At 34.8% G+C, this 27,698-nt stretch overlaps 1 protein-coding gene and 1 pseudogene across 4 annotated transcripts in view; one reads left to right on the plus strand and one right to left on the minus strand.

The window, feature by feature from the left end:
• MYO6 (myosin VI) overlaps nt 1-27,698 on the minus strand; it is a 244,702-nt gene that overhangs the window by 196,719 nt on the left and 20,285 nt on the right. The gene's annotated exons all lie outside the window — the stretch shown is intronic.
• LOC138145413 (ribosome biogenesis protein NSA2 homolog pseudogene) lies at nt 12,543-21,782 on the plus strand (annotated as a pseudogene).

The raw sequence follows: 27,698 nt of genomic DNA on the forward strand, positions 1-27,698 counted from the left end.
AGCAAAGTGTCATAGAACAACACAGTCAGGCACAAATTCAACTAGATTGCCTAAAAAAAATGAGGCAAGAGTTTGGGGAAAAAAAAGACTTTTAAAATATTCTTATAAATTACATGAGAGCCCTCAGGGGGAAAATTGGAAAAGAAATGAGATACCTGGAAGGAAAAAAGAATTGGAAAAAGAATTACAGCTTGGCACAAGATGCACAAAAGCTTGCAAAAACAACAAACACCTTGTAAAGTGGAACACCAAACAAAAACTAATGAATCCAACAAGACAATAAAAGTAGAAGAAAATGCAGAGTGTCTCATATCAAAAACAACTGACCTGGAAAACAGATAGAAGAGAAAAAAAATTAAGAATAATTAGACTATACCTATCAAGACAAACCCAAGAACTATATGAATACAATTATAAAACACTTCACACAAATAAAGTCAGATCTAAACAATTAGAAAAATATTAATTGCTCATGGGTAGGCCAAGTCAATATAATAAAAATGACAATTCTACCTAAATTAATCTACTTATACAGTGCCATACCAACCAAACTACAAAAAAAAATTATTTTATAGAAATTTTGTAGAAAAAAATCATAACAATTCAATGGGAGAGCAAGAAGGCCAAGAATGTCAACAAAATCAATGAAAAAAATGTGAAAGAAGGTAGTCTAACCATACAAGATCTCAAATTGTATTATAAAGTGGTAATTATCAAAACAAGCTGATACTAGCTAAGAAACACAATGGTGGACCAGGGGAATAGATTGGATACACAGTACATTGTAGTATATGACCACAGTAATGTAGTGATTGATAAATCCAAAGATCTAAGCTTTGGGGACAAAAATTCTATTTGACAAAAACTGCGGGGAAAATTAGAAAACAGTATGGTAGAAACTAGATATAGACCAACATTGCACACCACATACTAAGATAAGGTAAAAATGGGTATGTGATTTACACATTAAAGGTGATACTATAAACAAATTAGGAGAGCACAGAATATTTTGCCTGTCTGACCTATGAAGAAGGGAAGAATTTAGTACTAAAGAAGATAGAGAAAGCATTACCAAAAGTAAGATGGATAATTTCAATTATACTAAATTAAAAAGGTTTTGTGGAAACAAAACCAATACAACCAGAATTAAAAGGAAAGCAGAAAACTGGGATGGGAGGGGGAATTTTACAGCAAATATCTCTGAAAAAAGGCCTATTTCTCAAATATATAAAGAACTGAGTCAAATCTATAAGAATACAAGTCATTCCCCAACTGATAAATGGTCAAAGGATATGCACAGGCAGTTTTCAGATAAAGAAATCAAAGTCTCATGAAAAAATGATCTAAATCACGACTGATTAGAGAAATGCAAATTAAAATAACTCTGAGGTTATTTTACTACCTTACACCTATTAGATTGGCTAATCTGACAAAAAAGGAAAATGAAAAATTATGGAAGAGATGTGAGAAAACTGGTACTAATGGATTGTTGGTAGAGTTTTTAATTGATCCAACTATTCAGGAGAACAATTTGGAACTATGTCCAAAGGGCATACCCTTTGATTCAACAATACCACTGCAAGGTCTATATCCCAAAGAGATTAAAAAGCGGTGCAGGGAAGAGAATTTATTTGTATAAAAATATTTATAGCAACTCTTTCTGTGGTGGCTAAGAACTGGAAATTGAGGGCATGTCTATCAATTAGAGAATGGCAGAACAAGTTGTAGTGTATAACAGTAACGGAAAATTACTGTGCTATTAAAAATTACAAACACAATGATTTCAGAAAAACCTGGAACGACTTACAGGAACTGATACAAAGTGAAGTGAGCAGAACCAGGAAAACATTGTACACAGTGACAGCAATATTGTATGATGAACTGTGAATGACTTAGCTATTCCCAGCAATGCAATGATTCAAGACAATCTCTAAAGACTCATGATGAAAAATGCTATCAGCCTCCAAAGAAAGAACCAATGCTGTCTGAATGCAAACTGAAGCATATTTTTTTTCACTTTCTTTTTTGTTTGAGGCTTCTTGTCCAAAAATGACTAATATAGAAATGTTTTTACATGTTTACAAGTATATAATCTATATCAGATTGCTTACCATCTCAGAAAGGGGGTGAGGGGAGAGGGGGATGGATAAAATTTTGAACTTAAGACTTGTAAAAAAGAAATCCACAAATGTTAAAATTTGTTTTTACATATAATTGGGGGAAAATAAAATATTATTTTAAAAAAAGAATGATTAGTCTATCTGAATGCTATGCCCAAAAAAACACCTAGACATCATATTTCAAGAAATCTTAAGAGAAAATTGTCCAGATTACTTAGAGCCACAGGGCAAGGTATAAATATAATCCACCAGTCACCTCCAGAAAGAAACCTCAAAATGAACACTACAATGAACCAAAAGTCAAAGCTTCCAGGTCAAGGGAAAAATAACACAATCTGCCAGAAAGAAACCACAGGCAGAATCACACAGCCATCACCATGAAGTAACAGAAGGCTGAGAATATGATATTCCAGAACACAAACGATAATAGGCTTACAACTAAGAATAATTTACCCAGAAAAAAAATGAAAATAACAATTACATTAAGAAAAATGGACCTTTAATGGTATAAAGGACTTCCAAACATGGATTCCTGATGGGGAAAGTGACTTAAATTTGAAGCACACTCATCTGAAATGGTCAAAAGACAGAATACACACACACAAGCATACACACAAAGAGTTAAACAGAGAAAGACTTTTCACTACATTTGTTTCATTATAGGTCAGTGGTTTTGACTCCTTACAAAATTAAAAATGCATGATTAATTACTGAACATTTAGAAAAGGGAGTGGTGATGTTTAAAAACAAACAGATCAAGCTGGATTAACCTCATTTCTTTTTCAAAAAAATGTTACTAGACTGGTAGATCAGGGAAATAATACAGATATAGTTTTTTTTAGGAAAGAATTTGAGAAAGTTTCCTGCTATTCTTTTAGTCAAAAGGGAAAGAATATGAAATAGGGAAACAAGAGGAAAGAAAAAGGGAGATAGGTGACTTAGAGAAAGGGCAGATCAAGGAAGGGATGAATCTTAAGAAAAACAAAGACAAAAAATTCTGAAAGACCTAGGAATTATGATCATCAGATGGACAAATTCTAGAATACTCACAATGAAAAATGCTACCCATTCTCTGACAGAGAAGTAAAGACTCAAGAGTGCAGAATGAGATTTTTTTAACATGGTCAACTACAGAGGTTTTTATAACAGTTTTATTTTTCTTTCTTAATGGTGGGGCAAGGTGAAAATGGGAGAAGGTAGATTTTTGCTCATTGGGAAAAAAAATTTTATCTAAAAAACAAAAAATTATGCTCTCAAAATTTTAAATGCTTGTTAACTATCCCCCGGCTTTGTATTATCTGCATATTTGATCAGTATGTCACGAATACCTTTATCAAAAAACATTGATAAAAAATTTTATATACCACAGTGCCATGGATACATCCCTAGGGATCTCCTTTTCAAGTTCATATAAAGCCACTAATGGCTCTTATGGTCATTCAACAAATCTCAACTCTACCTAATTCAACTAACTACCTACTCTCTTGCTTTTGACTAAAAAATAGCAGTTGAGTCTTTCACAAATTATTTCCTAAAACTGAACTAGGTAAGCTATAGAATTCCCCTGATCTACCAGTCTACTAACATTTTTCAAAAAAAGAAATGAGATTAATCCAGCATAATCCATTCTTAATGACCACAGCTCCCTTTTCTAGATATTCACTAACTATTCCCATTAATAATACAGTCTAAAATTTTGTAAGGAGTCAAAACCACTGGCCTGTAGTTTATAAACACTCAGTTTCCCTTTTTGAAAATCTGAAGATCAACATTTCCTCTTTTCCATTTTTGTAACTACTCTTTCATTCCCTCTAATCATTCAAAGATCACTGAGAGTGGCCTAGCAATAGTACCTGCCAGTTCTTTCAGTACTTTGGCATGTAGATCAACTCAATTTGATAACCAGGGTTTATCAAAAGCACTCTGGTGCTTCCTCAGTATACCCCTATTCACCTATTCATCCTTATTGGTCATTTTTGTCCAGTGCTTTCCAATCCAAAGATTATTTTCCTTGGCAGAAGAAACTGAAACAAAATAACAAAAAAAAAATAGTTCTACATTCTATACCTTCCATTATCATCATCCCATCAATTCTGAGTTGCTATCCTTTTCCTTCTATAATTCTTCCTTTTTCCTTAATATAGCTAAAATATTTTCCTTTGTTGTCTTTCATATTCTACACCATCCTCAGCTCATCAGTTCAGTTTCTGAGATTTAGTACAACTGGCACTACTCTTATGAGGACATGATATTGTATTTACTCATCCTTCCATTATCATCTTTTACTGCTATCTCTTTTACATGTCTTTATAAAATGTAGATTGGTCAATGAGTTCCCTCCATAGCTACATAGGTATCTTTACACAATTTCTCCTTTTCTTTATCAGCAGTGGTTCTCTTTATATTTTCAAATTTTCATTCTTGAGAGCTAGTCATCCTTCCTAGGATGACTTTCCCTAAAGAATCTTAGGCCATAGGATTCTATATATGCATTCTTTGAATTCTCTGAAATATTTCCCCAAAATCTACAGTGCATACAGATGTGAGACTTTGCTCTCCTTTATCACAAATTCTAATATGAAGTAATCACTTCCTCCCATAACTTCTCTCATTTCTACTTCAGAAATAGTTACCTGTGGCTTAATATAACTTAAATAGCTATATGTATTTAAGTATCTACTATGTGTCAGGCATTGTACATTGGTACCAAGTCTTTAAGTATGAAGAATTAAATAATACCAACATGAAAACAGCTTATAGTATAACAAGAACATATATAAATGTAATATAGCATAAATATAAAGTTAATAAATTAAAATATATGCCAAGTAGTCAAATAAAGGTGATGTGAAAGTGAGGTCTCCAGAATCTAGAGGGATCATGAAAGGCTTCATGCAGGAGGATGGTGTTTGAGTCATGTCATAAAGGAAGAGATGGGCTCTATAAGGTAAAAGAAAAAAAAAAGTAATGCATCCCAGACATGTAGGACAAGCCAGCACAATGACACGGACCAAATAGGGAGTATTATGTATAAGATGTAGAAAACAGACTAATTTGGCTAGATCATAGTGTGTGGGAAGGAGAGTTGATGTCCAATAATGCAGGAAAGATAAATCAGAGTCAGGCTGTGAAAGGCTTTAAAGCTAAGCACAGCAATTTATGTCTGACAATAAAGGCAAGAGAAAATCACTAGAGTTGCTAGAGTAATAGAGTCACGTGGTCAGCTCTGAGCTTAAGGAAAATTACTCTGGCAGCAATGTGAAGGGTAGATTGAAATAGCTAGGTACTGAGAGTGATTAAAAGGCACTGCAATAATCAAGGCAAGAGGTGGAAAGGACCTGAATTACAGGGGTAGCTTTGTGCACAGGCTGCCTACTTCTTTACAAGATTTGTTTCCTATAAACTTCCCAGTATTTCTAATGCTATTCTTTTTCTTACATCATAGCTACTTTTTATGGAATCCACCTTGGTGAATTTATCTAGGCATTTTTCTCTTTCTCCCTTCCTCTTCAATTTATAAATCTCTTTTGATATAACTGACAAGGCACCAGCATTTTTATTAGTCCTTTTAGGTGCATCCTAAGTCCTATATTTTAAAATACAGAACTCCTATAATATTGCTATATTTTAAGCTATTAGCCATAAATCTAAACTCTATTCTCAGACATTATTTAACTAACAGTTCAATTCCCAAATTTGCATCTCTCTTTTAAGTCATTTTCTTCAATGAGCAAGAGTGATGAAAATACCATCAATTCTCCTAAGGTCTTAAGGTTTCTTGTCTAAAATTTCATCATTCTGAGAAATTCTTTCCAGATCCCTTCAAAAAATATCATTTAGGGGAATCTAGGTGGCTCAGTGAATAGAGCACTGGTCCTTGAGTCAGCAGGACCTGAGTTCAAATCTGGCCTCAGACACTTAACATTTACTGGCCCTGTGAACTTGGGCTAGTAAATTTCCCTGCCTTCCCCCCTCCAAAAAAGCAAAATACACACACACACACACACACACACACACACATATACACACACACACATACACACACACACATATATACACACACATATACACACACATACACACACACACATACACACACACACACATACACACACACACATCATTTACACTCAGGTGAGCCACCAGAAAAGTACAGCAGTCATCAGGCTTGACAAGTCCTAGCAGATAAATTAAACAAGCTAGCAGGTATTGCTAAGTAAAATAAAAAGTCGAGTTTAAAAATCTGAATTCTCTTCTAACTCATCAGTGTCTACTGATGCAAGCTTCCCCCCCCCAAAAAAAAAGTAATCACGCACATTTAAGAAAATAAGAGCTAACCCACAGTCTATCACCATAGAGATCTTCACTTAAACCACGCCAGAAATGTAAACACCTCCTCCAAAAACCTAAGAAGAAAAGCAACGTTTTCCAGATTTCATGCATACATTAACATTAAACATTTATTAAGCACCTCTTAAGGTACATAACACTCAACCAGATTCTGGAAAAAACACAAATTAAAAAAATGAATAAATCAGAATCACATCTGCCCTTAAAGATAATACAATCTAGTAGAAGAATAAAAATGCATAAAAATACATACACAGACATATAAACAAAAGGTAACAGTGCCTAATGTAGAAACAAAATTTTACCAAAATCATGAGTGAGAAATTAATTCTGGCAGGAAGATCTGAGAATTTTCTATTTCAGCCTTGAATTATGAGAAGTATTTTAACAAGTAGAGAAAAAAGGGGACATTCAGTTATAACAAACAACATAGTACATATTTTCTTCTTAAAATATAAGAAAAATACCTCTTATTCTATATAAAACCTATTTATCAAATTATTAACATGTCTAAATGTATATTTCATATGCAATATGCACTGTATATACAACATACATTTCATATACAATAAAACACTGTATTTCTTCAACACTTCAAGAACCCATACAGTATAACTCCCTCTTCTAATTCAAACCACAATCCCTCCATGGTTAACAAATGGATTTTTAGATTTGCTGTACCTGAATAAGTACCTTAGGCCAACTCCTGGAAGTTGGTAGCTGAAAAGGTAATAACCTTAAAATGATAAACCACTTTGAACTTAGAGAGGCTGGTCCTTGGAGGACTTACATCCATCACTGGATTTCTATTGGAAGCATTTTTAGTTCAATAGAACCTGTCAGGGTTTGTACTTATCATGTCCTTCAAGAATCCCAGAGTCACCTTCATATCCTAATGAAGTTGCCAGTGTACAATACAAAAGACATATGATAGTTTTAATGATTAGTTATAGTAATCACTTCACAGTTCTGCCTTATTGCAAGAGCAAATTATTTACAGGCTTTGGTATGTTGTCCAATAATTCTCAGCTGATGAAATTTCTAAATTTCAGCTCTTAAAACAAGGCAAAAATCTTTTCTAGAGGGTTAATCCTCAATTTGTCAGAATACTTGCTGCTCTTCCTTCATTCTATGCTTAGCTATCAAGCTAGAGTATACTTAGAATTCGAGAAGATGCATTTCCAAATCAGAAAAGAGCCAGCATAATTTCTTATCAGAAGCATCCTGGAAAAAGTCTACCAGCCTAGCACGAACGATAGGAGCAGAAGTAGTAGTGTTTTCATTTATGCTTGAGGATATAAGTGTTCTTCAGTGCATCTCTGCTTGAGTCAGGCAATTATTTTGATCACTATACAGAATTTTACTGTTACCTTTAGTGACAAAGCAACCAAAAATTCTGAGCACTGGACGCAAGGAGGATCATATTTATTAAAAGCAGCTTATTGGTATTTGGAGATATCCATATTATAAAGGAAGGGAGCATCCCCATTACAGTTTACCATTTATAATGAACAACACAAAAAATATAACTCACAGATGCTAAAATAATGAATTTTCTTTATCAAGATAAAGAAAATTGGGGTGGCTAGGTGGCACAGTGAATAGAGCACTGGCCCTGGAGTCAGGAGGAACTGAGTTCAAATCCGACCTCAGACATTTAATACTTACTAGCCATGTGACCTTGGGCAAGTCACTTAACCCCAATTGCCCTGCCTTCCCCCTTCCAAAAAAAAAAAAAAGATAAAATGGCAAGCATTTCTTTAGAAATATATCCAAAGATACCAGTCATTAATTAAAAAGTATCAAAAATCAATAAGCAACAGACTATAAATAACATTTGGACAGCAAATACAATAAATGCCTTTGGCTATTTCAATATTGAAAGCACTGACCAGTCATACAAAACACTAATTGACCTTTCCTTTTAGTAAGCAAAGATAAAATTGAATAGACATTAAAAGGACACCAGATACCTAGCAGTGAAAAGCACATGAATACACAAAATAATGCAGCAAAATATAAGGGGATAAACTTAATCAAAGATTTTAAGATTTATGAAGAAGTTAGTTTAACAAATTAAAACTCAAATGAGTTCATGTATGGCAGCAAAGCAAAAGCAATTATAATCAGTAATTCTGTTCAATGATTTTGAAAACATAATAGCTTTAAACTGTTGAGACAAGAAATTTTTAGAAAAAACAAGTTGTCATCAATGTCTCATCTGTGAACTGCATTATAACTATGCTTCATAAATAAGAACTTAAAATATTTTATTCTTTTTTCTTTGCTTTTTTTTGGAGGGCAATTGGGGTTAAGTGACTTGCCCAAGGTCACACAGCTAGTTTTTGTATTGTGTCTGATGCTGAATTTGAACTCAGGTCCTCCTGAATCCAGGGCCGGTGCTCTATTCACTGCGCTACCTAGCCGCCCCAGAATATTTTATTCTCTAGACATCATAAATTGTGTGATAATATTTTGACATCAAGCAAAGGCTACAGAAAATGCAAATAATACTAAGGTAATAATACAGGGGCAATAATCAAGTTTCATCATTCTACCTTTCAACTAATAGGTCACAGATTCAAAGTGCAGAAGGAAACATTTTCAGACTCAATGTGTCGAGTGGTTAACATTGGGGTGTGTGTGGTGTGTATGTGTGTGGGTTAATCTGAAGGTGACTGAGCAGTAAACTATCAATAATATTTCAAAAAAAGAGAAAGAGGATTACTGAAATATTTTTCTTTAATACACAAAGAATAGTTCAGAAAGGAACAGGAACAAGCACAGTACCTTTGAAACTAATGTGATGAATTTCATTCATACACACATACACACATGTCTACATACATATGCATACACACATATATAAACAAACATATGTATTTATATTAAAGTAAGCTATGCATAATAGAAGGGCAGTTAGGTGACACGGGATAGAATGCTAGGTCTGGAGTCAGGAAAACTTCACGAGTTCAAATCAGACCTCAGACTGTGTGAACCTGGGCAAGTCACTTACCCCAGTTTGCCTCAGTTTCTTCATCTATAAAATAAGCTGGAGAAGGAAATGGCAAACCACTCTGGTATCTTTGCCAAGAAAACCCTAAATGGGATTATGAAAAGCCAAACACAAGCAAAAAAACAACTGAACAACAAAAGTACATAATATATTTGTGGTTTCATGTATAATCATCTTTTTCTTTGTGTATGGAAATATTCCCAATGATGCTGAATCAAGTTCAAAATAACAAAAGACAAAAATCACACTTCAAAATAAAAAAAGGTGAAACAGAAAAGGTCATAGCTGTAGAATTTAAACACTCCCAAGGCTGAAAGGGGACTTGAGGTATCTTATTAAACCAAGTAGGAACATTTCCTAACATTTCCTCTCAAGTAAAATCAACAACAAAACAGTTCCTCTCCTCAAGGAGCTCCACAATTTAATGATAAAGAGTTATACTGATTCCACAGCCTACTCTGATGCTTAACAATTCTGTCAGGATATTTCCTCCAACAATTGGCCCTAAACTTTTCATAATGTTGCTTAAAATAAATTCTTATTCTTGCCCTTCATACACATGAACATAGTTATTCAATCTGATTAATCCTAATTTTCTTAACTTCTCTTAACGGTTTGTTATTTCAACTATTTTATCATCTTTGTTGCTCTCTTCTGAATTTTCTTTAATTTCTTTATACTCACAAGATCAAATATTTAAAGCTCTCAGCTTATAGGCCTTATAGGCCATTTTGTCCAAACTCATTCTACAGATAAGGAAACAGGTTCAGAGAGGTTGTGACTCACCTAGGATCACATATCTAGTAAGTGTATGGGGAATCATTTAAACCAGCACCCTATAACCTAGGTAAGTGGTCCAAAACTGAGAATAGTACTATTACAGTAATATACTAAGGAACACTTACGATTAGGTACTTCTCTGATATTGAACAGCATCCAGTTTACAAAGGTTGCAAACTCATCCCATCTTGCCCCACTCTTCTACTTTCCATTCTCAGAGTTGATTCCTCAAAGCACAATATTCCCTTCTCACTGAGCACTTAGAAATTGAAAGGAACAGAATATGCTAACAGTACATTGTTATTAAGAGTATTTGGACAGCTGGGTGGGACCAGACCTGGAGTCATAAAGACCTGAGTTCAAATCCAACCTCAGACACTAGTTGTGTGACCCTGGGCAAATCAATCAGCCCTGTCTGCCTCGTTTTCTCATCTGTAAAATGAGCTAGAGAAGGAAATGGCAAACTATTCCAATATCTTTGCCAAGAAAACACTAAATGGAGTCATGAAGACTCAGGACTGAAACAACTCCTCAACAATAACAACAACCAATAGTATTATTTCAGTTACATTATGAGTCCAATTGAATTGTTAGGTGTGACCTAGGAAATTAATCATCCTTTACAGTTTCTATGAAAAATTATATGCTATGTTCCAACAAGTAATATACAAACTAACTTTTGAAAGACAAACCTATTATCTAGGACTTCTGTTATGGTACTTAGTCAAGTTTCTCTGCCTTCCATTCACTTATTTATTCAACAAATATTTATTGAGCAGTTACTAACAAAGGCACTTTCCTGAAATATCTGCCTAAATTAGCTGAAATAAATTAAACTGAGTAGAACAAAACTGAAAAGTTGTACAATTTTAGTTAATTTCATATATCATTTCATATAACGGCTTAAAAGATTACTCAGGGGTAGGGAACCTGTGGCCTCGAGGCCCCTGGATTCCAATCAATATGAAACTCACAGACCAATACACATTTTAATATCATTCAAAATGAAATATCTTCCTTAAATTCTTTCAAATGAAAACTGAAAGAAATTTTAAATTATCATTTTTTAAATTAAGGACAGTAAATTTGTCTTATTTTCCTTAGACATTACAAAATATGTAAGCAAGAAGAATCACTTTTAACATTTCATATTATGGCAGGAAATAACTAAACAGTATTATGCAATTTTTCTCAACAGCAATATTCCTACTACTTAAAAATCTAATTATCACCAAAAAAGAAAAATTAATTATGAAGACCTCTATGACTATTGTAGGATAAAGTTTGCAGAACAAGAACAATTTACGTAACATTATAGAGGAAAACAATTCTGAAAGACTTTAGAACTCTAATTACAATGACAAACCAAGAATCCAAAAGGGCTAAAGATGAAATACACCCCCCCACACACATCCTGTCACATAGGAGACGGTCATAAAATAAGAGAATGAGATATATATATATATATAGATATATATTTTGGAGGGGCTTTTTGGAGGGGCAATTGGGGTTAAATGACTTGTCCAAGGTCGCATGGCTAGTTTTTGTGTTAAGTGTCTAAGACCGGATTTGAACTCAGGTCCTCCTGACTCCAGAGCCGGTGCTCTATTCACTGCGCTACCTAGCCGCCCCTAGATATATATATGTTTTGATATGGCCAACATGGAACTTCATTTTGCTGAACTATTCAAATTTGTTATGAATATTTTCTTTTTTCTGTTCAATGGCAGAGGTGGTCAATGGGAGAGAGATAATAAATGCTTGTAAAAATAAATAATTTTAAAGGATAAGATCAAAAAACTGAATCTGACAGTTTAAAATCACTCTTAAAAAATAAATTCCAAAGAAAAGGAGAAAAGAGAAGGCTGCTACTTACTCAGAATATACTTTTTTGAAATTAGAAATACTTTAAATCATTTTCAACTATCCTTTAACCATATTTCTTTTATTTCCAAGCTTTAAAAAAAAAGTACTCTAGAAAATATACATTAAAATGCAGGGACATCAGGGGCAGCTAGGTGGCGCAGTGAGTAAAGCGCTGGCCCTGGAATTAGGAGGACCAGAGTTCGGTTCCAGCCTCAGACACTTAACACCCACAAAAAAACACTAGCCAGTAACCTTGGGCAAGTTACTTAACCCCAATTGCCCTCCAAAAGGCAAGAAAATAAAATGCAGGGACATAATATTCTACTTTGTCAAGTTTAGAATCTTAAAAATTCAAGATGTCATTTTGTTAAAAACTGATTTATATTTTACATAAATGTTGTGTCCTAGATATGACCAAAGGAAGTGCCTATGTTTACCAGTCAAAAGTAAGGAAGGAGCTATATAAGCAACTTTGACAAAGGCATCCAAAGATAACTGGTGCATCTGGCAACCTGTAAAGTTAATTTTCTCTTTTAGCAATTTTTAGAGGGTAAGGAAATGAAATCACTTCTCTAAGCACTAAGACTATGCCTAATGAACAGCCATGATGGCAATCTGACATGCTTCATGGTCTACAATATGATTCTTATCAAAGTCATAAGATGAGAGGTCAAAACTATGGATGTGGAATGCAGTGTGTAACTTACAGACATAGTCACACTGATGTTTGCCTTTACATAAATGTTTTTCATTATTATAAGAAAGGGTTCATATGCCCAAAGGGCTATAAAAAATGTGCATACCCTTTGACCCAGCAATACCACTTCTAGGGCTATATCCCGAAGAAATCATATAAATGCGAAATGGACCTGTAAATACAAAAATATTTATAGCAGCTCTTTTTCTGGTGGCAAAGAATTGGAAATTAAGGGGATGCCCATCAATTGGGGAATGGCTAAACAAGTTGTGGTATATGAATGTAATGGAATACTACTGTGCTATAAGAAATGAGGAGCAGACAGACTTCACAAAAACCTGGGAAGACTTATATAAACTGATGCTGAGTGAGAGAAGCAGAACCAGGAGAATATTGTACACAAACACATTGTATCTGTGACTAACTTTGATAGACTTGGCTCTTCTCAGCAATGGAAGGTTCTAAGACAGTTCCAAAAGACTCATGATGGAAAAGGCTATCCAGATCCAGAGAAAGAATCATGGAGTTTAAATGCAGATTGAAGCAAACTATTTGCTCTCTTTCTTGTTGTTTTGTTTCGTTTCTTCTTTCTAGTGGTTCATTCCATTGGTTATAATTCTTCTTTACAACTTGACTATTGTGAAAATATGCTTAATGTGAAGGTATATGGAGATCCTATACTGGCTTACATGCCATCTTGAGGGGCAAAGGGGAGGAGAGGGAGGAGGAGAAAATTTGGAACTCAAAAATTTGTGGAACTAAATGCAGTAAAGTAAAAATAAATAAATTTAAAAGGAAAAAAGAAAGTAAAAAAAAAGGAAGGGTTCAATTGGAGATGGGAGAAGGGAGAGGAATTAAGGAAAATAACAAAATACAATAAAACTAACAAAGCATCAGAGAAGCATGCCACTTAGATACACTCTGAAATAATTTATTTTGTGATGTGACTACTCAAACATGACTCTATTTTCATAAGGTGGGTTATGAGCATGTTTCATATTTAAAATATTTTTTAAATAATTTTCAAAATTAGCAGAGTAATACTTTGCTCATTCTTTTTTGAGTATTATCCAATTAAAGTTATATATAAATTTTCATTTCCCCACTTCATGGAAGCAATTTAAATATTTCCCAGAACCATAGAAAATATGCTAAAAATATAATAAAGTTAGCAATGTAAATAACTGAATAATTTATTCTAATAATCAATACTCTTTAAAATGTCAATAATTTATTAAAGTTGTACAAAATTCTCTGGAAAAAAGTAATATTTCATCTTCTACATGAAGTGAATAACCATAAAATTAGAAAAATAAAAAGTTTAAAAATAAAGCTTTGAAATAAAATCTGTCTTCATAATGTGAATTACAGGGTGAAATTGAAAATTTCAGACTAATGATAAGTTAAATTTTAAAATTACATTCATTTTAATTCAGGGAAAGAAGTCTATCTCAATACTTTTAAAGTTTTTTCTTGGACATTTTCTAATATCCACTTACATAAATGGAATATGAATTAATAATTTAGAGAAGAGAAAAAAATTAATATGGCAAAGTGTAAAGAGTACTAGACTTGGAGTCAAAAAACCTTGTTTCAAAAAAAAATGGGGTGTCTGGGTGGCACAGTGAATAGAACACCGACCCTGGAGTCAGAAGGACCTGAGTTCAAATCTGGCCTCAGACACTTAGCACTTACTAGGCTTGTGACCTTGGGTAAGTCACTTAACCCCAACTGCCCAGATATTCCCCTGCAAAAAAAAAAAACCTTGTTTCAAATCCTGACTCAATTAGCTTGTTATCCATTTGACCTTCAACAAATCACTTAAACTCTTGAGTCCCAGTTCCTCATATGTAATACTTCGGGGTTGATCTAGATGGCCTCTAAGACACTAAATCTATGAGCCTATAAACCTCACAAAATTATTAGTTTTTCCTGCTGCTGAGAAAAAAGAATTGTTTCATACATTAATTTCAAATGTTTATGATTGATAATAAAAAAGTGATTAAAAACAGCTTATAAATCTTTGAGGAAAGATTTAAGAAAGTAAGATACAATCTTTATACTTTAAGAAAAATTTGGGTTAAACATAAAAAAAAAACTTTTTACTTGAAACTGCCTACCTAAATAGGTTATGGAAACTTCATCTCTGGAGATCTAGAGGATTAGGACTAACAGTGGCCTGTTCCCAATGGCTTGGGTGTACCTGCCAAAGAACAAGGACTTCAACTAGATAATCTTTTAGGGTCACTCCCAATTCTTCGCTTCTCAAAATAACATTGGTATATGTGTGCAAGTTCAAGTCATGAGAAAGTTTTAATTGTAGCTTATGTTCTACTACTCCTTAAATCATACTATAAATTTTAGTAATCAGTTCAAAACAGCCCAAAATTATTTTAATATTTTACATCAATAGGTTTTTTTGTCTCATCACAATTTTACTTCAATGAAATACATTTTGAGAGAAAAATACTTTTCAAAATCCATTTTCAAAGTCACTCAAGTTAGAAATTTTATAATTTATGATAAAACAACTAAAAATAAAATTTATTCATTATTGAATAGACTCACAATTGGTTGGAAAATAATGCAAAATCCAACTCATTTATGCATGTGAGCAAAAAGAAAGATTTCATACTATCATACAAACTGAGAAATAATTTTTATCGAAAACATTCAGTATACATAATAGGAAGACATTGGTTCTAGTCAGTTCTTCTCAAGGTGACCTAAGACAACTCAATTCATTTCCCAGGGCCTCAGGTTTCTCAACATCAAACCTCAAAAATAAGAATGTGGGAGGGGGGAGGGGAGCAGCTAGGTGGTCCAGTGAATAGAGCACCGGTACTGGAGTCAGGCAGACCTGAGTTCAAATCTGAACTCAGACACTTAACATTTACTAGCCATGTGACCTTGGGCAAGTCACTTAACCCCAATTGCCCTGCCTTCCCCCCACCCCCAAAAAAATAAGAATGCTTCACTACATTAGATCTCATTATGGTCTCCTCCACTTCTACATCCTGGGAATTCTACGTACGTAGCACATAAAAGGAGCTTAAATAATGTTGGCTGAATTGAACTAAGCTATACTTTTTCCTGACTTTTTTTTTCCTTAAATTTAATTTGAAGAGCAGTAAATTAAGTTTTTGGTTCATATTTTCAGGATAAGGACAGCGGTTTTGATAAGACAGTAATTAAAAAGATGGATTCATATCACTTTATGTACTAGATGTGTGCTGAAAACTTGTACATACATTCACTTCTTCAATATGTTAAAATGTGTGCATCAAAGGGATATGACTAGCAAATGTTAACTTTTTTATATCATGGATCTTTTAGCAGTCTGGTGAAAAACCTATGAACCCTTTTTAAAATAATGTTTTTATATGCATAAAATACATAAGATTACAAAGGAAACCAATTATGTTGAAATGTAGTTTTCAAGAAAAAAATTTAGTTAAGAACTAATTAAAAGAAACTATTGTCAGAGAAACATAGGAAGACTTATCCAAAAGAGTATAAAACATTCCACACCTAGGCATACATTTCTCCAATGAAAGGGAAGGAAACCAAAGAATCCAAAGATTAGAAAGTTGCCCTTTAAGAAGCCATGTAAGCCACACAGCATCACAGAGCTGGAAGGGACCTCCTAACCTAAGCCATCTAGGATTATTTTACAGAAGAGAAAACTGGCCCAGTAGGCTAAATAAAGTAGTCCAAGGTCACACATGTAGTGTCTCATATGATATGATGCAAAATTAAGTAAACACAACCAGAAAAACAATCTATAATCCTGAATAGAACAATGAAAATGGAAAAACTGAAGGAAAAAAAAAACACCTATGCAACAACAATGATCAAGCTTGGGCCCCAGAGAGAAAAAGAAAATGTGCCTTTCTGGAAGACTTAGGGGCCTAAGGGTGTGGAACATTGCATATAATGTTAGACTCCGATAGGCTGGATAGTTTGATGAACTGATTTTTTTCTGCTTGGTTTTACTGTTAGAAAAGTACATCTCTCCAGAGAAGAAAGTGGGTAATTGTATATTTAGAAATGAAGTGATAAAAAACAAAACTTAAACAATAAAGGAATTCTGAAGGAAATCTTTTGCAAGATGAAGAATAGTTTCATAAATTACAGAAACTTTTTGAAATGGAAATCATCACTTTACATAATTTTTATACTTTATAAATTCAGATTATATATTGATTTATCCTAAATAGGGCATTCCAATTTTGTAATTTTATTCTGAAGGCTTAAGCATCAAAAATAAAAAAGGGGTGTTTTTAAAGGTGCTATTTACCTTGTTTTCATAATCAAGATTCATTTAAATTAGAAGCTAATTTGAATATAAAAGTTACGAAACAGAAATCAATCAAATTTAGAAAAGCACCTGGTTTTCAACAGTAAAAAGCAAGTGGAATTTGGAGACTTTCACAATTACTTGACTCCTACATCTAGGAAAGAAAGCATTTGTGTAGTACAGTGGAAAGAGTACTGATCTAAGTCACGCAACCTGAGTCCAAATTATGGTTCTACACATACGCCCCGCGTGACCTTGATCAAGTCTTCCTTCACCCTCAGCAGTTCCAGGGATACGCCCAGATCCAGCACACCTAGCTACAACTTCCTAAATCCTGAGTCTTCTCAGGGAGTCCTGTGTCAGTTAATATAGATCTGGGACCTCTATCTCTGTCCCAAGAGATTCTAGTTTTCCAGAAGCCTTTCCAAATCAGTCCCACCTTGAACAGCCAGCTTCTGCCTCCTGTCCTATACCTTCACCTGCTCCTTACTGATGTGAAGTGGGTCTTCTGGACAAAACCAGACATCAGCACAAGGGTCTGAACAGTCTGATTACCTGTCTCCCTTAATGGACTTGTTTCCAGCCACTATCTGAAGCCCTTCTTCAAGGTTTAGCATAGTTCCACTTCATCATCCCAGTGATTGTGAATCATTGGTTGACAATGCAGAAACTCCACTGAACATTTCCACAGAATGCTCCCTTGTTCCTATCCCCCTGAACTCTACCTCCCAATCACCCACTCAAAATCAACCTAGTCCTTCCACTACACTGTCTAGAATGTCTGCTCCATAATTAACAAACTTATTTTCATCTTGCTTTTCTTTTATCACTCTTTCCATCTTTTGGCAACTCACTAAGGCTTGAACTGCATTAATGGCTGGCCAACTTTTCCAATACTGGTCACACCTGCAATAACTCATACCCTCACTCACTGGTTTTGGTAATAAAATTAAAATACTATTTTCTCCCCACTGCAACTTACCAGAATCTCGACCTACTACCATCACTTGGTAACCTTTTCTCCTTTGTTGTTACTCATTTATTTTCAGTCATGCCTGATTCTTTGTGACCCTTTTTGGGGTTTTCTTGGCAAAGATACCAAAATGTTTACCATGTCCTTCTCCAGCTCATTTTGCAGACGAGAAAACTGAGGCAAACAAAGTTAAGTGACTTGCCCAGGAAAGTTCTTAAACAGCTAAAGTGTCTGAGGCCAGAACTGAACTCAAGAAGATAAATCTTCCCACCTTCTGCTTCAGCACTGTAACCACTGAGTCACCTAGCTGCCTTTCTCCTTTTAAGTTCATTCAGTTTTTCTTATTTATCATCTAATCAAAACTCTGGCAGCTATTATTTATCAAACTCTAAGACACTACATTTATTTCTTCAAGGACTTCAGTGCATGGCTCACACAATCTTTCTTTTTCCCCCATATCCTGCCTTCATACTAGATACTTCAATATACACACTGATGAACTATATCTATATATCTACACACTATATGACGATCTATGGTGAATGACTTAGTTATTCTCAGCAATACAATGATCTAAGACAATTCTGAAAGACTTATGGTCAATGAAAAATGCTATCCACCTGCAGAGAAAGAACTGATAGAGTCTGAATGCAAATTGAAGCATACTTTTTAAAAAAACTTTCTTGGGGGGGGGGGGTCTGGTTTTTTTTTCCACAACATGACTGATATATAAGTTTTGCATGACTGCATATGTATATCCAATATCAATTTGCTTGCCTTCTCATTAAGGGGAGAGGGAAAGGAAGGAAAAAGGGAATTTAGAACTCAAAAATTTTAAAATTAAAATTAAATTTTAATTAAAGTAATAAATTAATTTAAACTAAAATTAAAAAACAACAAATACTAAAAATTAGTTTTATGTGTAGTTGGGGAAAAATAAAATATTAAGTAAATATCAACATATATAATGATGCCCCCTCAAACATCCTAAATCCCTAGTTCCTCAATTAACTCATTTTCCATGATCTACTACACCTTAGCTACACACAGAGATAGTCATACACTTGATCTTGACATCACTCACAAATGCTCCATTTCTATACTCCATTTCCATGTTCATGAACTCAGAAATTCCTTTATTTTATCGTAATATTTTATCATTCTACCTTTTTCCATTGTTCTTTGTCCTCACTGTGACCTCTAATCTCTCCTCCCTCCCAGTTCTTTTCCAGTCCATCACCCCTGTGCTAGTCACATTCTCCTCCCTTCTCCCGAGCTCAACTGGTTGATCAATCAGTTCAACTCTCCACTATCCTTTATATTCAAGTGACTTGTTCCTTTTGTAGTATTGTCAATCATGCCTTTCCAAGAATCAATCATCCACTGCCTTTCCTCCTACTTTCATGCTACTGAATGAAACTAGAGAAAAATCACCCAAAAATGCTGACTGGGTCCACTACAAATTTACAATACATAATCTCAACTGGGCCTTCACGACAACAAAGTAATCTTTTTACACCTCCCTAATAAATTCACTATCTCACTTACCACAGTAGCTATTCAAAGCTTTTCATCCCTCTTCAAAACCTCCCATGGCACCCTACTAACATCACTGAGCACCTCACCTCATATTTCACTGAAAAAAAATTGAAACTATTCACTGAGAGCTGCTTCTCCCTTCATCTCACAATTCTCAGATGTCTTCCCCCACTATCTCTTACTTCACTCTTCTCACATGAAAACATGGCCTTTCTCCTTGCCAAGGCAAACCCATTTACATATATCCTTGATTCCATTCTATCTTATTATCTTCTCCAGCAGACTTCCCCTTCTATCATCCTTAGTCTCTCCCTAGCTACTTTCTACTTCTCTACTGGCTATAAACATGCTCACATCTCTCTAATCCTTAAAAAATCTTCACTTAATCCCCCATTAGCTATCATCCTCTGCTTCTTTTCATGACTAAACTTGAGGAAAACATATGAAATTGAAATTGGTGTCTTTTCTTCTCCTATCACTTTCTTGTAAACTCTGGTTTCTAACCTTAGCATCCAAATGAAACTACTCTCTCCAAAGTTGCCAATGGTCTCCTAACTGCCACATCTAAAGAGCCTCTTCTCAATCCTCATCCTTCTTGATCTCTCTGACCTCTCTTTGACCTATGACACTGCACATCACCCTCTTCTTGAGTTTCTTTTCTCTAGGTTTTCATGATACTGCTCTCTCTTGATTTTCTTCCTGCTTGCCTGCCTGACTTTTCTTCTGACCATTCTCCTCCTTTCCTGGATGCTCATCGAGGTCATATTCATTAAAAGATATTGCCCCAAAGAGCTGTCTGTTCTTGGCCTTCTTCCCTTCTCCCTCTATATTATCTCACTTGGCTATTTCATCAGCTTCCATGTATTTGATTACCACTTCTCTGAATATGTATTTCAGATCTATTTATCTAGCCCTAATTTCTCTCCTGACTTCCAGTCTTACATCTCCAAATGTTTACTGGACATCTCAAACTGGAGAGTCTGTGAATCTCAAACTCAATAAGTTCAAAGTCAAACTCACTGTCTTTTCCCCCAAACATTCTCCTCTGCAACTTTCCAATCACTACTAAGCATCCCACCATCCTCCCAGTCATCTCTCACTCCCTGATATATCCAATGTTGCCAAGTCCTGTTGATTCTACCTTCAAAACATTCCCATCTGTCCTCTGACACAACTGTCACCTTGGTATAGATAACTTCATCTCCCTGCCTCAATTATTTCCCCATTTCAATCCATCCTCTCCTCAGATGCCAAAGAGATCTTCTTGATATGCCTTGTCACTCCCCTATTTCCTAATGTACCTTGGCACTCCCCTATTTCAATAAAATCCAGTGGCTCCCTATAATCTCTGGGATTAAATATAAAATTCTCTATATGGATTTTAAGCCTCTCATAACCTGGCCCCTTCCTGCATTTCCAATCTTCTTACACTTTACTCTCCATATACTCTAAAATTCAGCTACACTGACTTTTCTCTGCATGATAGTTTATCTCGTGACTGAATTTTCATTGTTTGTCCCTCATGCCTAGAATGTTCTCCTTTGTCACCATCACCTTCTCCTGGCTTCCTAGGCTTCCTTCAAGATTCATAACTTAACTCCCCAAGGAGCAGTGCCTACATATCTGCTGGACAGAGAGGGACAGTCCCGAGCTAAAGTTCTTTCCAATATGATTAAACAGAAACGAAAAGAGAAAGCTGGTAAATGGAAGTGCCCTTGCCAAAAGTTCGTGCCCAGGGAGATACAGAAGTGTTAAAGGTTATTCATACAGGAAAGAGAAAGAAGAAGGCTTGGAAGAGAATGGTTACTAAAGAAAGTCTGCTTTGTTGAGGACAGCTTTACTCGAAAACCACCAAAATATGAAAGATTTATTAGGCCAATAGGTTTACATTTTAAGAAGACTCACGTAACTCATCCTGAACTTAAAGACACTTTTTGCCTACCCGTACTTGGTGTGCAGAAAAATCCCTCCTCCCCGCTATACACAACTTTGGGTGTTATTACCAAAGTGACTGTCAGAGAATAAATGTGAGTGAGCTGGGCCTTGTGACGCAAGGAGGCAAAGTTATCTGGGGAAAATATGCACAGGTTACCAACAATCCAGAAAATGATGGATGCATAAATGCTGTCTTGCTTGCTTGACTGTTTGACTGAGTGAAATTCTATGTCTTTGATAACTATTAAAGATTCTACAATATATCAAGAAAATGACAACAGTTACTACGTTGAACAGTCACAAAACAAAAACTAAGACCCAATTCTATACATTCGTTTTGATTTGAGATTAACTGGAAAAGAGATAAGACACTATTTTCTACTCTTTTATGAGATTTTTTCCCATTTTGTAGTGGTGATAAAAAAAAAAGCTTGTAGCTACTCCGACTGCTGAATACATTGAAATCCTCTTTCAAGATGAAAGAAAAAAAAGATTCAGAACTTAGCAATGCGCCAAACATATAATAAGCACTCAATAAATTCTTGTGACTTGATTTCACTGCTCCAGCCTTCAGTTTCCTCATTAGTTAAAATTATGAGACTTAACTACTGTGTTTCCCCGATAAGACACTGTCTTATTATATTTTTTTGGACAGAAAAACACCAGAGGGCTTATTTTCAGGGGAGGGCTTATTTTAATGAACATTGACAGCAATTTTAATAAACAGGTAAATGTGAACAAAAAAATGTACCTTTATTCAATAATGAATTCAATAAAGAACAGGATGACGCGCTCACTGCTGCAGCTCTGATTGGATGCAGCTCGGAGCGCGGCATGCGTTTCACGGGGGGGAGGGCGGTACATGGCAGGGGATCACCTTCACTACAGCAGCAATCTCAATAGGGCTTATTTTCAGGGGACGGCTTATTTTAGAGGAATCTTACATAGTAAAGGGAGGGCTTATTTTAGGGATAGGTCTTATTATCGGGGAAACACGGTAGATGTCCTCCAAAATCTTTTCCAGCTCTGGATCTATGATACTATAATAGTTAACCTGTTTTTGACTAGTCCCCTGATTTCAACAAGGTAGGGAGTTCCCAATGAGGAAATCCCTTCTGACACAGTTCAACAACTATTCTATAATTCAGAGTTGTAAAAATTCATAATGTTTTATGATTGTACATATATATCAAATTGCTTGCCATCTTAGGGAGGAGGGAAATAAGGAAAGGAAGAAAATTTGGGATTCAAAATTTAAAAAAAAATGTTAAAAACTGTTTTTACATGTAATTGGGAAAAAATAAAATACTATATTAAAAAAGTAAAAACTAAGAGTTGAGAAACTAAGGGACTTGCCCCAAGTCACACAGGCAGTATGTGCCAAAAGTGAACTTAATACTTTGAAATCAGGCCTCTATCCAGTACGGGGGGTACAATGTTAAGGGAGGAGGGGGGGAGTATGTTTTTAAGGTTGAAAATAGTTACTTTTTTATAGCAAGCAAAAAAGTTCATGCATTTTAAGGAAAAAGTTTGGTTCTAAGCTACACTCATTTGCACTCACCATTTAAGTTCCTTGAGGGGAGGGTCTATTTTATCTTTCTCACTGCATCTTCAGTGCCTGCACTGGCACTTAGTGTTTGTTGAACTGAATTGCTGAATTAACAGGCAAGGGGCTGGAGTAGCATATTGAGGCAAAAAGGTCAACATTCTCCTTCTCAAATATATTCAGATTCAGTTCTAGAATAACTTACACCATATTTACAATATTCTAATATTGCAGGTGGAAATTATACCTTAATTAGACAGGTATATTCTTATATCGTTTCTAATATAACATGATTGGGGGCAGCCAGGTGGCGCACAGGCCCTGGAGTCAGGAGGACCTGAGTTCAAATCCGGCCTCAGACACTTAACACAAAAACTAGCCGTGTGACTTTGGGCAAGTCACTTAACCCCTATTGCCCTCCAAAAAGCAAAAAAAAAAATAATAATATGATTGTAATGTACAATTACATTAATAATTAATGGACATTTATTAAGCACTAACTATACGCCATATGCTAAGCCAAGCACTGGGGATACAAAGAATGAAACAATTCCTATTTTCATGAGAGACAAGTTCTATCTAAAAATGAGAGTCCTTGAATGCATGAATTCAAACATCCTCATTCCATGTCCTATGGAGTTTTTTGAATTATATTAATATTGGTATGTTTCTACTATATTAAAGTTATATGCTAATAATCAAAATACTATCTTAAAAATTAGGCCTCAGTATTTCCTAGAATAGTGTTTTACACATTAACCTCAAGTAAATTAAAGAAGATGATTCATAAAAAAAACAGTAACCAAGTATAAAAGCATATCATCTATTTCCTGAAATTTTAGATGAATACATTTTACATGAAAGCTGCAAAGTTTCAACATACACTATTAAAAACCTTCAATTTTTCACTTTTACAAGTATTTATAGATCCTTTATATGCCAAGATGATGATGATGATGCTTTTACCTACTAACTATGTGTAGCGGCAAGCACCCCAAACGTCCTCAGGGTCACTGCCAACACAGGTTCTTGGATCTGCTTTGTTAAAGGAAAGCAACTCAAAATGGGTTAACAAGCTTACTTTAATCAGTCAAACATATATCATTTACCTCCTTCAGGGGAAAAGGTCAGCATCCCAACTTCAGAATACACAGACAGAATTATCAAGACAAAAACAGATCAAGTAGACAGATTTCCAAACTGTCCAACCATTACATCCATACCAAATCAACATCTGGGTTTCAACATCTGGGTTTTTCAAAGCCGGGGGGCTCTGGACAACGGCTTCCCAGAATCCAGATCAAATCACAGAACACTTCTCAAAGTGAGCCCCAAAACAAAGCTACACATCAGGGCTTATATAGCCTTCTCCTGGCTCAGAGAATGTAACAACCTTATTGACTCACTGGCCAATCAAAAAGTATCTACTAAAAAACAAGCCTCCTACCCCAGGCTCCAGGTACACTTTAGCCTAGGGGCTGGGAAGATCTTTAAATTTACATTCCCATTACACTATGTGACCATTAAACTTTCCTGGACATCAATTTCCTCAATTATAAAATAGGTAATTACATATCCTAACAATTTCATAAGATTGCTGTGAGAAAGATGCTTTGTAAACTGTAAAGTATAACATAAACTGAGGAAGTAGAGCTATGTTACTAACAGTAATTACCATTAGTTGGACAATATTATTTTTAGGGTTTTTTCAGTAGTTGAGATGGTTTAATGTGAAATCATCCAACAACAGTCTCAATCTAAGCTTTCTCTATCCTGCAGTATGTAATTTCATGAGAGGTATTGTTTTGTTGGTAGCCACCTAACTGGAAGAAAACAACCCTGGGATCCTATGTAATACAACTATTGTTTCTTCCTTAAGCCAAATCTCTATGTAAGATGCATCAGAAATAATTCCAGATTTTATTTCTTTACTGCAGGAAACAATATATGAGCATTTTTATTGAAAGCTAAACAATATGGATGTGATATAATATAAGAAACTGGGACTAGGAATTGAGATCAGGATTTTATTTCTAACACTGTCAATAACCATCTGTGTAACCTTGAGCAAGTCACTCCACCTTGGTTTCCTGACCCATAAACTAAAAGGATTGGACATTATTTCTAACATTCATTGTAGCCCATATGGAGAAGACTTAACCGTGACTCTTTGGCCTTACTGAAACATTTATTCAGACAAAAGCCACACAAAGTAAACACCTGATATGATCTCACTTCAACCCACAGCTCAATGAGAAAGAACCTTTCACATGAATCTTTTGTTCTTTTATAAATTTTTAAGTTAAATATTCAATGTTTAATATAAAGGTGATCTTTCTATAAATTTCAGGAAATATATTTTAAGCAGTCCAATCAATCCAAGAAGGATTAAAGAGGCAGCTAAAGTTGGAAACAGTAGATTTACCTTCCTTTCAGACACTTATTAGCTGCATGCTCCTATGTAGGTGATTTTATCTCTCTAAACCTGTTTCTTCATCTGATAATTTCAAAGGGTTGTTGCAAGGATAAAACAACATAATGTAAATTACTTTGCAAATCTTGAAGTGTTATATAAACGTGAGCAATTATTTATACTAATTTTTTTAATTCTACTAGATGTTACTAGTATGACCTAATAGGTTTTAGGCATTGTGTTTGGTGATGGGAATGCAAGTCTAAATAAACAATATCAAAGCCACAGATTTATAAATATGGTCATTATCTCTCACCTTTTTCCTTCTATTTCTCATCACACTTTTCCTTCCCTAACACAATCCAATGAAGCAGTGACAGCAAGTCATGGTTTTCTACAACTGACACTACTAATATCATCAGGGAAAACCCCCTAGCATTGTACCAAAGAGAATAGTGTCTATGTTCTCTAAGGCAGACTTTTTCACTATTTCTGATGCTACTATAAGAAAAGTAGAAAAATTCTTCATCCTACCCACCCCAATTCATAGCTCAAAATTCAGCTCTGGTAAGTTATAATCATACAGACAGCAGAGATTCAGCCTTCACTAAATAAAATAACACAGAAATTTTAACTAAGCAGTTAAAATTGTGAGTGGATGATAAAATTATACTTTTATATATGCTATTATTTTGAGGGGGATGTGGATAAATGCAGGAATTATCTTGCATGATTATATATATTTGTAATGGAATTTGTTTTTCTTGTTTTCTCCATGAGTGGAGCAGGGTAAAAAAGAGGGGAGAAAATTTGAGACTGAAAACAAAATAAAATTAATCTTTTTAGAATTATACATGCTGTCTAGATTACTAAACTTAGAACCAGGTTTTTCCTGAAATCTACCTGCTCATCATTTCTTATGGAACAATAGTATTCCATTACATTTACAGATGAATGTAGATGAGAACCTCTCCAAACCTTATTATCCTGTACAGCTCTTATCTATACCCTTCTACAAATTCTCCACAAAAGGTCTTAGCCATGTGTTGTTTTTTTGAGGGGGAAGAGGAGCACTTTCCTCTAGATAAAGGGCTGAACATGGGGGTGTTAGCACAGATTTCAGGGAGTCCATGAACTTGGATGGGGGAAAAATTACTTTTTTAGTTTTGCTAACTTCTAATTGAAAATTAGATTTCCTTCCTATTTAAAAACATTATTGTGAAAAGGTGTCCATGGACATCTCCAGGCTGCCGAAGGGGCTCAAGACACAAAAAAAGATTAAGAAACTCTGCTCTTGATTTCTTCACATTATATATCTAACAGTGTGCATGATGGTCCAAAGAACCTGGACTCCCTTGCTCTATAACAAGCTTAGGTAAGCTTTTCTGGTAGTAAAACTCTCTGATTATGTCTTTTAGTTCTTTCTCCAATATATTTCTATTTCTTTGCAGTTCCAAATTCTCTCCCTCCCTCGTACCCCCCTACCCCACCCATTGAAAAGGCAAGACATATGATACCTATTATGTATATGAAGTCATGCAAAACATTTTCACATTAGCTATGTCAGCACAATTCTTTAAAAAAAAAAAACAGGTGGGGAAAGGTTGAGGCTTTATTTAAAAAAAAAACTTAATTCTAATGTATTTTTTAGTATTCTTTTGATCTATCTAGTAACTGTGTCAAAAAAACATATGAGGTCAGACTAATCTAATCTGGTGAAGCCTTGATGCCTCTTTGGATTACTGTTTTATTTTCTAAGTTTGCTCTAATATTCTTTAAACATCACATTCTAAAACTGCTGAAAACTGAATAACTTCCAATTTGCATTGTCATTCTCTTCTCTTTCCTAAAAATCAGGTAAATATTTTCACTTTTCCAATTCTATAGTATCTTTTTATTTCTCCAATTTAAAAGTGTTTACATGATAACTCATCCCTTAATACTAGACAGAATAAATCAAATAAAAACAAAACAAAGCCTGTCTTCTGAGAGCTGACTGTCCCTTTCTGTTTTTTCTGTTTCTGTCTCTGCCTTTCTGTCTTTCTCTTTTTTCTCTTTCTCTCAGCCTCTCTATGACTTTTTCATTCATTCATTTTTAGTTTTCAACATTCACTTCCATAAGATTTTGAGTTCAAAATTTTCTCCCCTTCGCTTCACTCCTCC

The sequence above is a fragment of the Petaurus breviceps genome, unplaced genomic scaffold, assembly GCF_028583685.1.
Source record: "Petaurus breviceps papuanus isolate PSGF00001 unplaced genomic scaffold, PetGlider_PUasm1.0 90734, whole genome shotgun sequence".
NCBI classification, from domain to species: Eukaryota; Metazoa; Chordata; class Mammalia; order Diprotodontia; family Petauridae; genus Petaurus; species Petaurus breviceps.